At 47.8% G+C, this 14,341-nt stretch overlaps 1 protein-coding gene and 1 long non-coding RNA gene across 2 annotated transcripts in view; one reads left to right on the forward strand and one right to left on the reverse strand.

The window, feature by feature from the left end:
* CFAP58 (cilia and flagella associated protein 58) overlaps positions 1 to 14,341 on the forward strand; it is a 702,265-nt gene that overhangs the window by 347,554 nt on the left and 340,370 nt on the right. The gene's annotated exons all lie outside the window — the stretch shown is intronic.
* LOC144753511 (uncharacterized) overlaps positions 1 to 14,341 on the reverse strand; it is a 146,782-nt gene that overhangs the window by 54,594 nt on the left and 77,847 nt on the right. The gene's annotated exons all lie outside the window — the stretch shown is intronic.

The following is a 14,341-nucleotide window of genomic DNA, read 5'->3' on the forward strand; positions in this document are numbered from 1 at the left end:
AGTTGTCCTTGGATCCGAGCATGTTGCTTGGTTTTATGAGGCGCATGTCATGGACAGCCAGCCTTGTGTTCCCCAAAGACCTTTCCCAGCTCTTCCCAGGATGGGGTGGGGCCTTAAAGGCTTGTTTCCACCCCACACTGTGACGAGTTAAGAAATGAGAGGGTGGAGTGCAGTAATACACAGTGCACCCTCGCTGATTGAAAAGCAGCTTCGGAAACCCAGGGCTTCTGCTTAAAGCGCCCAGGCTGTTTCCAATCAGCGAGGCTGCAGTGCGTCATCAGGGGCAGTGCTAATAAAGGGCCACAAACCACATTGCTTTCCAAACTTGTATCCCACTTGTATGTTCAGGCACATAACGTAATGGGAAACACGCATATGCAAAGGACATATGCATGGATATGCATGAGTACACAAGGCTGAATAAATATTTGGCTCAAGTTAAAAAGAAAACATCTGAATTTTCCTGAGAAGGATTCATAAACTCTCTAGGATAGAAAATAACAGCAAACAACATTGGCAATGAGCAGTGCTGCTTAATGAGTGCTGTTCAGAAATAAAGAGCACAGCACAGTAATAGCTCAGCTTGCTTGGAAGCCACCGGTGGTCAGGGCTGAAGCCAGGTAAGCCCTGCAAATTCTGCGACGACCGGCTCGTGCGCTCTGGCGCATGTGCCTTTTAAAAGTGTCTAGCTTTGCCTGACTCTCGCGCAGAGCGGGGGTCAAAGGTATAATGAATTACACATACGTAAAAAGAAATATCAGACAGCAACTGAGGCCGAAATTGGGGCGGGGCGGAGCCCTGCGCCCTAATCAAGAAACCGCAATCTGTTTCACTAAAATTTCTTTGGTAAACTTAACCATCCACACTTTTTTCATGCAGGTCAAATTGAAAGCTGCTCTGTCTTTAATTAGAGTCGTATATGATATTTCAAAGTCATTTTGGATTGCAAGTATTTCTTAAGAGATCCTGATCTAGAGTAATACTTGATCTTTTCCCCTTGTTACTGAGAGCTCTTCCCAGATTTGGATCCAGCAGGATATTCATTATATTGCCCAATTGATATAAGGTAACGGGTTCCTGTCTTTTTAAATATTGTACCTTTGGTTGAAAATCACCACTGATCAGTGGGTACAATACGTAAAACGGAAGGACTGTTTTTGGTACAATACCTCAGTGACCCTCCTGTCATTGCCAATGATTTTTATGTAGTTTGCACCAAATCTCTGCTCACTGCTTTGTGTTGAAAGATTGCCTTAATCTGGTCTAAGATGCTGTACTTTGCAGTAAATAAAAAGGCTGTTATGGAAACATTTGTTACTTTTTTATGAGGTGAACAATAGTACTCAGCACTCTGTGTGTATAGGTAACTTCAATGTCTTGATGACAATATAGCATTAACCAGTATCCAACATTCATTCGTATAAAGAAAAACGTAAGGATGGCCCAAAATGCAGTTCATATTCAATTCTTTTTTGTCTTATTCTTTATATAAAATCAGTTTGATTGTGTTTTTACTCTTGAACCTTCTTGTGGGCAACAAAATATACATAAACCTATACAAAATAGTTTTATGCAAATAAAAACAATTATATACATGGTAAAATAAACAATCATATCACCAAACATAGGACCAATAATCATCCCACTATCGATTATAAGCATGATGACCGTTGTAATAGTGTGGTTCATTGTCCATGTACCAGTATGATAATTCATCAACACAATTCCAATATTATTGCATTCACAATAGGCGAACCATCCCATATGCATTCCTGTAACACATTCTTTACAATAAATATTAATAAGGGAAGCAATACCTTATAAATCCATGTCATCATTTTGACCTCACAGAGATAATTATCATGATGCAGACATGTCCAAATGTAAAATGTTTTAGCAATTCCTTATCCACACTTTTGATGAATAAATAAATATCAGTCTCATTATATATCTATGACCACTCTCGGGTTAATGAATTTTACAAAATTAGCCATTCCTTATGATATCAGTTGTTCACATTTATGATTCTATTTTAAATACTGACACATTAGCAGTGATGATTTCCAAGAAGTACAGCCCAGAAACATTCCCCTTCTATTTATATAATGATATTTTGTGATGGCTGTTCCCTCATACTCATGCACCTGTCCCTATATTTTTCTCTTGTGGACTTATTTGAAATGACAGTAGGTGACAGGGGTAGCTGCAGTTCCTCATTGCTTGCCTCAACCATCTTTTGTAAGTCATTTACTTCTATGACGTATTTAAGGCCAGTGCATCTGCAAATTTATCGCAACTCTTCTACCATTTATTGTATCCCTCGATGGATGTTTCGGTGTGGGTTATAATTTTCTTCTTGTAGCCAGGTGTGCCTCACGTGGAACTTTGCATACTGATTTCTCACTGATGTTCACAGGGTTATTTCGAGATTCTGAGGCAAGGTGATGTGCAAGATCTACAATATCTACAATATTTGTAGTACCAGTTGTTCTCCTTCAACTGCCCTTTTTCTTTTCGGGTTGAGTCCCAGTGATCAAATTCTGTCTGCGCATAAGGCATTTCTGAGTAACTGTATGGCTGTCGGTTTTATAATCCAAGCACAAGGTTGGCTAGATGAAGATCAGCTTTCATCTGCTGTGTGGTGGCAGGAAGTACTTCTTGCTTTGTCATGAATACTTTATCGTAGACAGAGTGATACATTTCAATAAATTCTGGACTAAGCAATGGCCATTAATTATGTATCATAGTCTGCACATTTTATATATTCTTTACTGTTTTGAGAATTTGAATATTTATTTTGCTAGTCATTATATGGCTTTTTTTCTTTATTTTCTGTATTGTGCATTCTATCAGCCTTCCCCATCCCACATAAAAGGTAAGCTAATGCATTTGTCATTACAGCCTTGTAGAGACAGGAGGTAATTTCACTGTTGAGGGAAAAAAAGGAAAAAGCAAGCAAATGCACATGCCCTTGCTTGTTAGGTCGAGCCTCGACAGCGCCTGCGCTGCGTGGAAGACCTGTTGTATCCTCTTCTATGGGCTTTGGCACACCCACTTATTGCCATTAGCTGTTATCTATAGCATTCAGAAATGAAAGCTTTTTGTTGGTGCATTTCTGTGAAATTCCCTGCTTTGTGTGTTTAGCTCTCTTTCCGGCAACTTCACTCAGAAAGCATTTTGGTTGCCATCACACAGTACAGCGTGTGAGGGCCTCTCCTCCTGTACGGGTATTGCAGCTCTATATACAGCTTATTTACCTCCCACGTCGCTGTTCCCAGCTGCACGGGTCTTCCATGCTTTGTACGTGTGCCTAGTTTTTTTGTTGGAATGTGGCCTTGTAGTGAAAATCATTCATGTTTTGTTTGCTCTGCTTCCTTTGCCGTGTGCAGACTCTTTCCTCATGAACACCACGCTTGTTGTTTGCTTAAGGTGGCCGTCCGATAACTTTCTCTGCTCTCTCTCAAACTGGCTGCTTTGGGAGCCAACCCCCTTTCAGTTTGTTGCACCCTTGCTTTATACAGCCGATGCCGAGACTCGAACCCAGGTTACCCAGGCCCAAAATCTGCAACTGTTTGGTAGCCATATCACAAACTTGTTTTATTCTTTTGTTTGTATGTTATATATTGTTAGCAGCTCCTCCTTATCTTGGTTATAAAGTTGGGAATCCTGCCCTACACGCCACCCCATTCCTGTCCTCGCCCATGTGGACCATATAGCGCCTGCCTCGCCCACAGCGCTCTTTAATAAATATATATATATATATATATTTTGGTGAAATGGTCAGAGCCTATATATATCTATTTCTATACTTATAAAATAAAATCTATACATACATATATATTGTTTTTGTGGAGGGACGGATGGAACTTTGTTTAAAAAGCCGATTCTATGCATGATTTTTCTATTGCCAACAAAATTGTAATGCTCCTTGCCACACACAACGCCCCCTTTCTTTTTTTTGGGTTATAAACTTTTATTCGGTGTCAGTGCATACACACAGCTCTACGCCTACAACCCTGAGGCCGGCAGCAATGTAAAGGAACACCAATACCATCACAGTAGTACCAGTAAATCAAGCAGAATAGCCGCCTCCCAGGGACCAGTAGCCTCAGGTCCTCATCCCCACCGCCCATCTAATATCCCAAAGGTATCATGGTCGCCCTGGAGCGACCTCACCTCCCTCTGTTGAAGCATACTCAATGGCACTATGTGGCCAGCTGTATGTGTGTGGTATGCCTGTCCAGCCCACTAACCCAGTTCTAGAACCTCTCCTACAACTACCACCCAACTCCGCCCCTACCCCCCCACAACTTCCCCTATGCTCGCCTTTGCCTCGCTCCCCTAACCGTAACTCTACCTCTACCTGTCCACCCAGTCCGCTACCCACTCTCCACCCGCCCCGCTCCATTGTGACCCCCTCATGCTCGATCGGCCCTCCCCACTAGATGCTCACAGACAATTGTCCTCAAGGTGACCCGCATCCACTAGACCTCCAATGCCCTTGCAGACTCGCCCATCAACGCATTCAGGCCCACCTGAGTCACTTGTCCCGACCACTGTGTACCTCAAACCTCAGTGCTCCCTCCCCCGTTCTGCCTCTCTTCAGTCTCCTCCTGAACTGAATCCGTCCCTTCCGTGTTTGTAGCATACGTCAGATACAGGTCCCAGAAATTTTTTGGTCTACTGATTGGCGGAAGAAGCTCACTATAGAGCTGCGACTGGGTGCACCCATACAACATGTCTCTGGACCAACCACCTTTAGTCGGGAGAGGACCCCGCATCCAGCACCGCGCCACCGCACGCCGGGCCATAATCAGTCCCATATCCGCCAGGCGACGCACCGCCGGAGGGAGGAGTCTGGAATAACCCAGTAACGCCAACGCTGGGTCAACTGGTAACTCAGTCTCCAAAATTCGACCTAGTTCCCCAAAAATGTCAGCCCAGAATTTGTTGATGCCCGGGCAGGACCACGCCAGATGCATAAAGTCCGCCACCTGAGCGTGGCAGCGCTCGCACTCCGCTGATTGTCTGAGGCCATACCTATGTAAGCGTTCAGGAGTATAATACACTCTTTGCAAAAATTTAAAATGTATGAGCCTATGTCGAGCGTTAAGGGACACTCTTTTAGTGTTGCGGCAGCAGTACTCCCACATGGAATCGCTGATATCCGCCTGCAGATCTCGTTGCCATGCCGAACGGGCTTTGGAGGCAGGCTGTTTCCCGCCTATCTGGCCTGCCCTATACATCCGGGAGATAAGATGGCTTGAGGACTTGGTTTTGAGGACGTACGTTAGTTCCGGAGTTTCAGGAGGCTCCCGCATGGTCAAACCCAGCAAGGTCCGCAACGCCGCTCGTACCCTGTGAAAGAGGAAACGCTGCAGTAGCGTGGCCGGTGGGCGGGATTGGACCAATTGCGTCCAGGTGGCTGCCGTCCCGTCCCGGAACAGGTCTCCCATTTTGAGTACCCCCAATTGTCGAAGAGCGCACGTGACCCCCTTCTCTCGTAGCGGTGAGAGCCAAACCGCCCATTCTATAGGGACCAGAGGGGAATACAGTATTCCGTGTCCATGCCCCCGGGCCAGCGAGTGCCACGCATGGTTTGTCGCGGCAATGGAGTCCAACCTACCCACCCGACGCGAAGCCTGCTCAAACACCGTAGCAGGTGGAGGGAGAGGGGCAGTGAAGAGGGTCTCCAGTAGCACATGCGGGATATTACGATCCCCGTGCGTCCAGGTATGCAAATGCGTTGCTTGGGCTACCCTATAGTATCTTTCCAGATCAGGAGCCCCTAAACCCCCTAGTTCATAGGGAAGCGTTAGGACTTGCCACTGTACTCTCGGTTGCTTGCCACCCCACGCCAGCCGCGTGAGTGTCTGTGTCAGAGTCTTGAAGAAGACCTTCGGCAACGTCACCGGGATGTTATTGAACAGAAACAGGAACCGTGGGAGGACAATCATTTTCATCAGGGCAATGCGTCCCGACAGAGATAACGGCAATCTGCACCATCTGTCCACATCATCAGTCAGTTTAGAAAATGCCACCCCATAATTTTCCCTCACCAGGATATAAGGGTCAGGGTGCAATTGTATACCCAGGTAGCGGACCGGGTCATCCGACCACTGCAGTGGATAATCCATCCCGAACTTGCTCGTCACCGGGGTCAGTGGAAACGCAACAGATTTATTCCAGTTTACCCTCAGTCCAGATAACGCTCCAAACTGCACTACTTCACGCAGGACAGAGGATAAGTTGCGCTCCGGGTCTCTGACATATAAAAGGGTGTCGTCTGCGTACGTGGATATGCAGATCTTGTAGGTTGGGAAGCTGATTCCCTCGTGACTATGGTATTCTCGCAGAGCACACGCCAGGGGTTCCGCGACAAGTGCATATAGCAATGGAGAGAGAGGGCAGCCTTGTCTGGTGCCCCTACGTATTGCAAACGCATCTGACACCCTGTTACCTAGTCGGACCCTGGCTTCTGGTTCATAGTACAATGCTCCTATCATTTGGAGGAAGGGTTCACCCAAGCCCAGTTTCCGCAACACTCTCGACATGAACGGCCATTCGACGGAGTCGAACGCCTTTTCCATGTCCAAGAACACTGCCAACGCCTTACACTCTGGCTTCACGTGCTGCATCGTTCCCAGCACCGTACGTATGTTATATGTGAGGTTCCTAGTGGGGATGAAGCCGGCCTGTTCCGGAGCAACCAGTTCCGGGGCCAAGAGAGCGAGGCGCGTCGCCAAGACCTTGGCATACAGTTTAGCATCGACATTGATCAAAGAGAGTGGCCGATACGAACCCCGTTCATTCGAAGGTTTCCCTGGTTTTAGAAGAGTAATAATAAGTGCCTCCCGCATGGATGGGGCCATGCTACCTTCCAGGCATATGTCGTCGAACAGTGTCGAGAGGTAGGGTATCAGTTGGTCTTTGAAGGCCTTGTAGAAGCCAACCGTCAACCCGTCAGCCCCCGGGGCACCGCCAGATCTCATGCCGTCCAGAGCCTCCACTATTTCTTCCCTCTGAATAGGCATCATTAGAAATTCTCTCTGAGCGTTCAACAGTTGTGGCATTTTGATGAAACCTAAGTAGTCGTCTATCGCCCCCTCCATACCGGTAGATTTAGACTCATAAAGAGAGGCGTAGTATTGTCTGAACTCGTCAAGTATTCGCTCCTCGTCAGTAAGTATCTCTCCCGTGCCCGACACTAATTCGCCAACTACAAGCTGACGTCTTTCGGTGCGGACCAGGTTGGCCAGCAGGGAGCTAGGTCTCTCGCCCTCGCCATAAGTGCGGGCAGTAGCGTATTTACCCATGTGTTTAACTTCCCTGTCGGCTTCCTCATTATATTCCGACACCAGCAGTTTAATCTGATCCAGTGCTTCCCCAGTAGGGTCAGCGAGCTGTTGCTGTTCAAGGTCGGCCAGCCGGGATTCTAGGTGCTCTAGCCTCTGCCTGATGGATTTAAGGACGCTTGAATGTTTGGCCATCGCCACACCGCGCACATACACCTTAAATGTCTCCCATAACGTCTGGAAGTTATCCACAGAGCCCACATTAACGTCAAAGAAGGTTTGGATCTCATCCGCGAGCTCACCCCTGAACACCTCATCTAGTAAGGAATATGGGGGGAAGCGCCACGTGAAGGGGGGGAGTCTAGGCGACGGAAGTTCAATGATCAGGAGAAGAGGAGAATGATCTGACAGCGTGCGCGGAAGAATCTGACAATCCCTCACCCTATTAGCTAAAAGTGGTGTCGCAAGCCAATAATCTATTCTCGTGTGAATGTCATGGTAGGCGGAATAGTGCGTGTATCCCCCTCTGGCATGGTGTCTACTGCGCCAAACATCCAGTAAATCCAGGCGCACCATTGCAGTCTGTAGCACCGTGGCGGCTGCCGACGGGCTCCTGTGAGGTCCCGTTGATCTGTCCAGCAGCGGGTCAAGCACCAGATTGAAATCCCCACCCCAGAGCATTCCAGAACATTCATACAACCTGCATTTCTGAGCCAGTGTTGAGTAGAACTCCGGGGAGTCAAAGTTAGGGCCATATACATTCACCACCATGCAGTCCAGACCCCTGCCCTTGCACCTGCAGAGTACATACCTACCCTCAGTGTCTGATTCCAAGGGCGTTAACTCGAGTTTGGAGCCAGGGTTCGCCCAAGTGAGAGTCCCCCGTGAGTGTGTTGTGAAGCCCGAAGCTACACTACAATTTGCCAGACCCTTGTAAGTGAGCATTTTACTGGTCAGGGGCAAGTGTGTTTCCTGTAAGAGGGCGAGATCTATGTGATGTCTGCGCAAATAGCTGAGGACTTTGCGTAGCTTTCTGAAGTCATTTAAGCCCCTCACATTCCAAGTTAGGACTCTCAAGCGAGCAGGTTCCGGCCCCCTCAAAGATGTGAGCTCCCCAGTATCATTCCTATCCACCATGATAGATTGTGGTACAATCGGGCGATAGACACATGTAAACCCCAGTAGCATACTCAATGAAGCGAATCTGAGAGGGAGCAACAGCAGCATAAACAGTGGAAAGTTTCAGCAAAGCTCGGCAAAGCACAATTTCACTTATCCAGAAAAACAGCCCGGATTCAAAAACAAACCCCAACATTCCGCCCCCCTCCCACAGCTGACCCACCCCAACTCGGCCACGCAGGTCCCCATCCCACCCGCCCCTCCCCGACCACCAGGTCAATTGCCCCATTAGCCAACAGCGCGTGGGCGAAGGTAGCCAGCCAACTCAGTCCCAACCAACAATTCACAACTCTGGTGCCCAGTGCCCCCACCCCCCGTCGCGCACCACCAGTAATGCGTCGTCACATCAACCTGAGCAACAGTATCTTCATTTTCCCCCAGCAATGTCAGAAAATCTCCCCCTCCCCACTCCAAATGCAGCCATCACAGCCCACCCAACATCAACAGTCCAGCGGAACGTAACAGGCACTGTGGGTGTGGGCCAATGCAACAAATGGAAAATAACAGTGCCATAGCCCCAACCCCTCTTATCTGTAACATCACGTCTGTGCAGGACGGTTCCGGATCTAGGTCTCTCGAGTCACCCACGACCACCGTAGGAAGAGTGGGCGATCACCGTACCACATGGCACACTTCGCAGAGTCACTCCTGGTCGTCCATACGTTGCTGATCTGCTTCCTCTTGGCTTTCTGCCTGCTCTTCCGGCCTGTCTCGGGCCCACTTCTTCATGGCTTTTTGCAGCTCCGCAGGGTCCGTGAAGATATGAGAGTGGCCCTTTCTGTTGACACGAAGGTTGGCCGGGTACAGCATCGCGTAATCGAGCCCCATGTCTCTGAGACGTTTCTTGTGCGGCGCAAAGTGTTTGCGCGCCTCCTGTACCCGAGCCTTGAAATCCGGGAAAATGGAGATCACTGATCCCTCGAAGTGCAGATCGCCTTTGGCCCGCGCCAGCCGAAGCGCCGTGTCCCTGTCCCTGTAATTCAGCAACTTCGCGATTATCGGCCGTGGAGGGAGACCCGGATTAGGCCTCGGGCCCAACGACCGATGTGCGCGTTCGATCACGAACATTGCAGAGAACACTCCTTCTCCCAGTAGCTTGGTGAGCAGGGTTTCCACAAATAGCTCCATTCTACCGGTCTGAGTGGTCTCCGGCAGACCAAGTATGCGGAGGTTACAGCGACGTGACCTTGCTTCTAAATCCTCTGTTTTGTCCTGCAGAGTCTTGATCAGCGTCTCTGCCCGGCGTCTCGCTGTGTCCAAGTCCGTCTGAGCCTCCTCCACCTCCGTTATGCGCCGTTCCGCCATGTCGTGTCTCTCCGTGTGCTTGTCAAGCCGTTCCGCCATGCGGTCCATTCTGTAGGACATGGCGTCCATCTTTGTCCCCAGCGCCGTGATATTTGTTTGGATGTTTAGTTCCATGGATCTAAGCATGGACTTTATGTCCGAGTTTTCCTCCGGCTGCTCCCCTGCTGTCTGCACCTCCTCCTGGTGGATCTGGGGACTCAGCACCTGCACTCGTCGCTGTGAAAAAGGGAGCTTGCTCTGTGTCCTGTCTCCCTTCCCCATGCCGCCCTGCGTCCTGTAATGCCCGCGCCTCTGCGTGGAGGAAGACCAGCCTGTAAACAACCCCCTGCTGGAGCAGCCTTCCGACCTCCAATGCGGCACGCCTGGCACACGCAAAAGAATGTCCGCCACCAGGTAAGGGTCTCAGCCTAGCCGGGGGAGCTGCAGGCCTGTCCCCGCCTGGAATCGCGATTGTCAGCAGCTACTCGGCAAGGCCCGGGCCACGTGTGAAGTGTCCCGGAACGCACACCCAAGTTGAGTGAGAAGCTGGAGGGCAGGGGGAGCCGCGCAGTCCCGGGTGTCTCTGTGTGCCGGCCTCAGGAGACCGACAGTCCCCGAGCCGGGCGCTAAGCCAACGTCCCACAGCAGAAGTAGGAAGGGGGGGGGACGCAAGTTCAACAGCACCGCACACCCTCTGTCCAGCGGTGTGCACACCTTGTCCGCGCCGATCTGCGTGTCCCCGGACCCCTAAGGCCAATGGAATTCTCGCGCGCTCCCCACTCTCTCCACACAGTCTCACCGTCCGTTGTCTCGAGGAGCAGATCCGTGGTGCAGTCACAGGCAGCCGTAGACCCCAATGTGTCTCTCCCGTCCTGGCGCCGACCTTAGCAGGAGGTCCGACCGCCCCCCCGGGGCGTCTGCCCGTGCGCTGCCGCACGTCGCGTCACGTATCGCGGCCTCGTTGTTACCCGAGTCCGTGGATCTCTGGCCCTCACAACGCCTCAGAGAGCCGGCCAGCCAACGTCGTCGGAGCAGTGTGGAGCTTCACCAGGACGGGTCCGCCAGGTCACCGCACAACCCGCAATGAGCAGGGGTGTAGGGGAAGTTACAAAGTGCAGGTTGATGCAGGATATTTGAGGATAGAAAAACGGTGCCGACGGAGCTCAGGGACTATGCGGCCATCTTCCGCGGCTGCTAGCTCCGCCCCTCACAACGCCCCTTTTCTACCACCCATCAGAGTTGGCACTCAAAGTGTACATACAGCGAGCTTCAAGGTGAGTCATACGCCTGGCGCTTTGTTGTAGGCTTTGCTATGGAAGAGAGAGACTCCGCTGCGCTACTTCTTCGCAATCGCATTCTATAAACTGATCATTGTGTGGCAATTTTTTGACAGCATTTCTGTTCCAGACAAGTGAGCATTTGTGGAGAATTGCATTATGTACGAGCACCTGTTGATAATGCTGCTTATGCATGTATTTGTATTGCATATACATGTGTGCACCTATTATATTTTACACTGTTATCCTGCCTTTAAAACTTTTCTTTTTTTGTGTCATAATTTTTTATTGGAGTTCAAAGATAGGCAATTTCATAGGTTACAAAACAATATAATAAATATAAATCAGTATGTGAAAAATTATATACACCTGTAATATATTAAGGAAGAGGAAAAAAGGAGGGAAAGGGGAAAAAGGAGAAGGGAAAAAGCTATATATAGGGAGGGAAAGAAAAGAGAATTCGAATTTCAGGAATCGCAAAGAAAGGGGGTCCACACCTGCTGGAATATTTGTTCTTGGTCTTGTATCCTATAAATTACCTTTTCATAGGATGCTGTCTGTATCATCGCAACCATCCAGTCCTCTTTGGAGGGAGGGCTAGGTGATTGCCAAAGCCTTAAAACACAAAGTTTAGCAGCAGTAAGCGCAGTGTGTAAGAGGCGACTTTGAGGTCGTGAAATAGAAGGAAAACTTCTAAAGTCATGTAGCAGAATAGTGGCAGGTGTGAAAGGGAGTGAAAGAGGAATAGTTTCTAGTAGTGTAGATCCTATTTGCTGCCAAAAATGTTTTATAAAAGGACATTAAAAAATTATATGCAGGAGGTCACAATTAGCTTCAGAGCATCTCCAACACCTAGAATGCGATGATAATCCAGCTCGTTGCAACTTTAAGGGAGTCCAATGCCAATCATGTAAAGTTTTAAAAACACAGAACTTCATTTGTGCTTCACGAGTGCCCTTATCCAGGGCTTCCAATATGTCTGTCCAGGTATCTTCATCTACGGTGATATGAAGCCGTTCCTGCCATTTATCGCGGAGAGTAGCAAGAAGTGGCTGCGAATATAAATAGTTAATCAGAGATCTTTATAAACCTGACATGACACCTTTATGTCGGCCCCAAGTGCAAAGAAAAGTCAAAATCGGTGAAGTTTGCAGTGTCCAAGGGGGAAGGCCAAGAGATCTCTTCAGAGAATGTTGAAGTTGTAAATATCTCGAAGCCTGATGTAAAGGAAGATCAAATTCTTCACAGAGAATCTCAAAAGATTTCAATTCACCACCTACTATAAGTTGATCTAAGATTAAGATTCCTCTTGAGCTCCATTCAGGCCAAGAAAGTGCTTGTCCATTAATTCGAATGCTTTTATTCTTCCAGATGGGAGCTTTAGAATGTAAACGATGGGCAATGCGCAGTAGACGATGTGCACGTTGCCATGTTTGATATGTGGCATTGAGCACAGGATGTGCAGAAGTAGTCCTAGGTTTACGAACATTGTACAAAAAATTAAGACCATCCTCACATTCAAGTATTGAGCGTTCTATTGAAACCCATTGAGGAGAGTCAGTTGCACCTGGGAGCAAGTAAGACAGCTGTGAAAGGTGTAAAGCTAGAGAGTAGTGCTCTATCAATGGTAGACTTAGACCACCATGGTAGCGGCGTGCTATTAGTTTAGCAGCAGACACACGAGGATGCATATTTCCCCAGACAAAGGATCGAATGCGAGAATCTATGCGACGAAGTGTGGCTAAAGGTATAATAATTGGGAGTATTCCCAAAACATAAGTAAATTGGGGCAAAGTAACCATTCTCACCGCCTGTATTCTTCCCCAAATGGAGAAACTCAAAAGAGACCATTTGGCAAAATCAACTTCCATTTGTGCTATGAGAGGAGAGATGTTATCTGAAACCATTCTCTCCAAACCACGATTGATCAGAATTCCAAGATATTTTAATTGAGATGATTTCCAGCAAAAAGGATAGCCATCAATAGAAGCCTTTGTGGTACAAGGAGAGAGTGGTAGAGCTTCACTTTTGTCCCAGTTCACTTTATAACCAGAAATCACAGAGAACTGTTTAATAATTTCAAGCAAATTTGGTAAGGAACGGGGAAGATCTTTAATCGTAAGAAGGATATCATCAGCGTATAAATATAATTTGGATACTCCTCCCGGTATCGGTATACCCTGAATCTGGGGCGAGTGACGAATAAGCGAAGCAAGAGGTTCCATCGCTAGTAGGAATAAGAGGGGAGACAATGGGCAACCTTGACGGGTACCTCTTTGAATTGAAAAAGGATCGGAAAGAAAACCTCCACAATTAACCTGAGCTGTTGGATTGTCCTATAGTAAGCGAACCATGGAGATAAACTTCTCACCTAAACCAAAATGCCTCATAGTGGCAAACAAATAAACCCAATCAATGCGGTCGAACACTTTCTCCGCATCTTGAGAAAGAGCGACCGCATCCTCCGTCAAATCTCTAGCAGACCATAAGGTATGGGCTAATGTTCTAAGATGATTTCTGGATGATCCACCCGGGACAAAACCAACCTGCGAATGATGTACCAGAGAGGGGATGACTTTTCTAAGCCTTGCCGCTAAGATACTTGCCAATATCTTGACATCTCCATTTATTAAGTAGATAGGTCGATAGCTACCGCAGACTAGTGGATTCTTGCCTGGTTTGGGAATAACCGCAATTAATGCCTTATTCGAAATAGGACCAAGAGAAGAAGACTGGATAGCTTCATGGAAAGCAGAATGAAGAACGTCAATTGTTTCCTCTCCAGACCACTTGTAGTATTCTGCAGGAAAACCGTCTTCACCTGGAGCTTTATGATAAGGCATCTTGGAAAGGACTGCAGCAATCTCCTCTCTAGTAATATCACCACAAAGTAGCTGCCTATCCTCATCTGGAAGACACGGAAGATCAATATTTTTAAGATAAGTGGATATATGGTCGTCAGTTACTGAATTTTCGGGAGTATAAAGTTTCTTATAGAAAGAAGCAAAAGTATTGGCTATTTCCTGCGGTTTAGTGAAAATTTCACCTGATTCAGAACTTATTGCTGGGATGGCCATGGAGGCCTCACGTTGTTTAAGTTGTGCCGCAAGCAATCGGCCTGCTTTCTCGCAGTGCTCGTAATGTCTCCCTTTTAAACGTTGAAGGGCATATTCTGCTTTGGAGGTATATAAGTTATTGAGTTCCATTTTAGCTAATTTCAAAGTTTTGCGATTACTTACGGTGGCTTGGGAGGTATATAGACGAGTTTAAAGAGATGATTTGAGCCTCAAGTTCAGTACGGCGTGA

Source organism: Lissotriton helveticus, chromosome 5_1 (genome assembly GCF_964261635.1).
Source record: "Lissotriton helveticus chromosome 5_1, aLisHel1.1, whole genome shotgun sequence".
Lineage (NCBI taxonomy): Eukaryota > Metazoa > Chordata > Amphibia > Caudata > Salamandridae > Lissotriton > Lissotriton helveticus.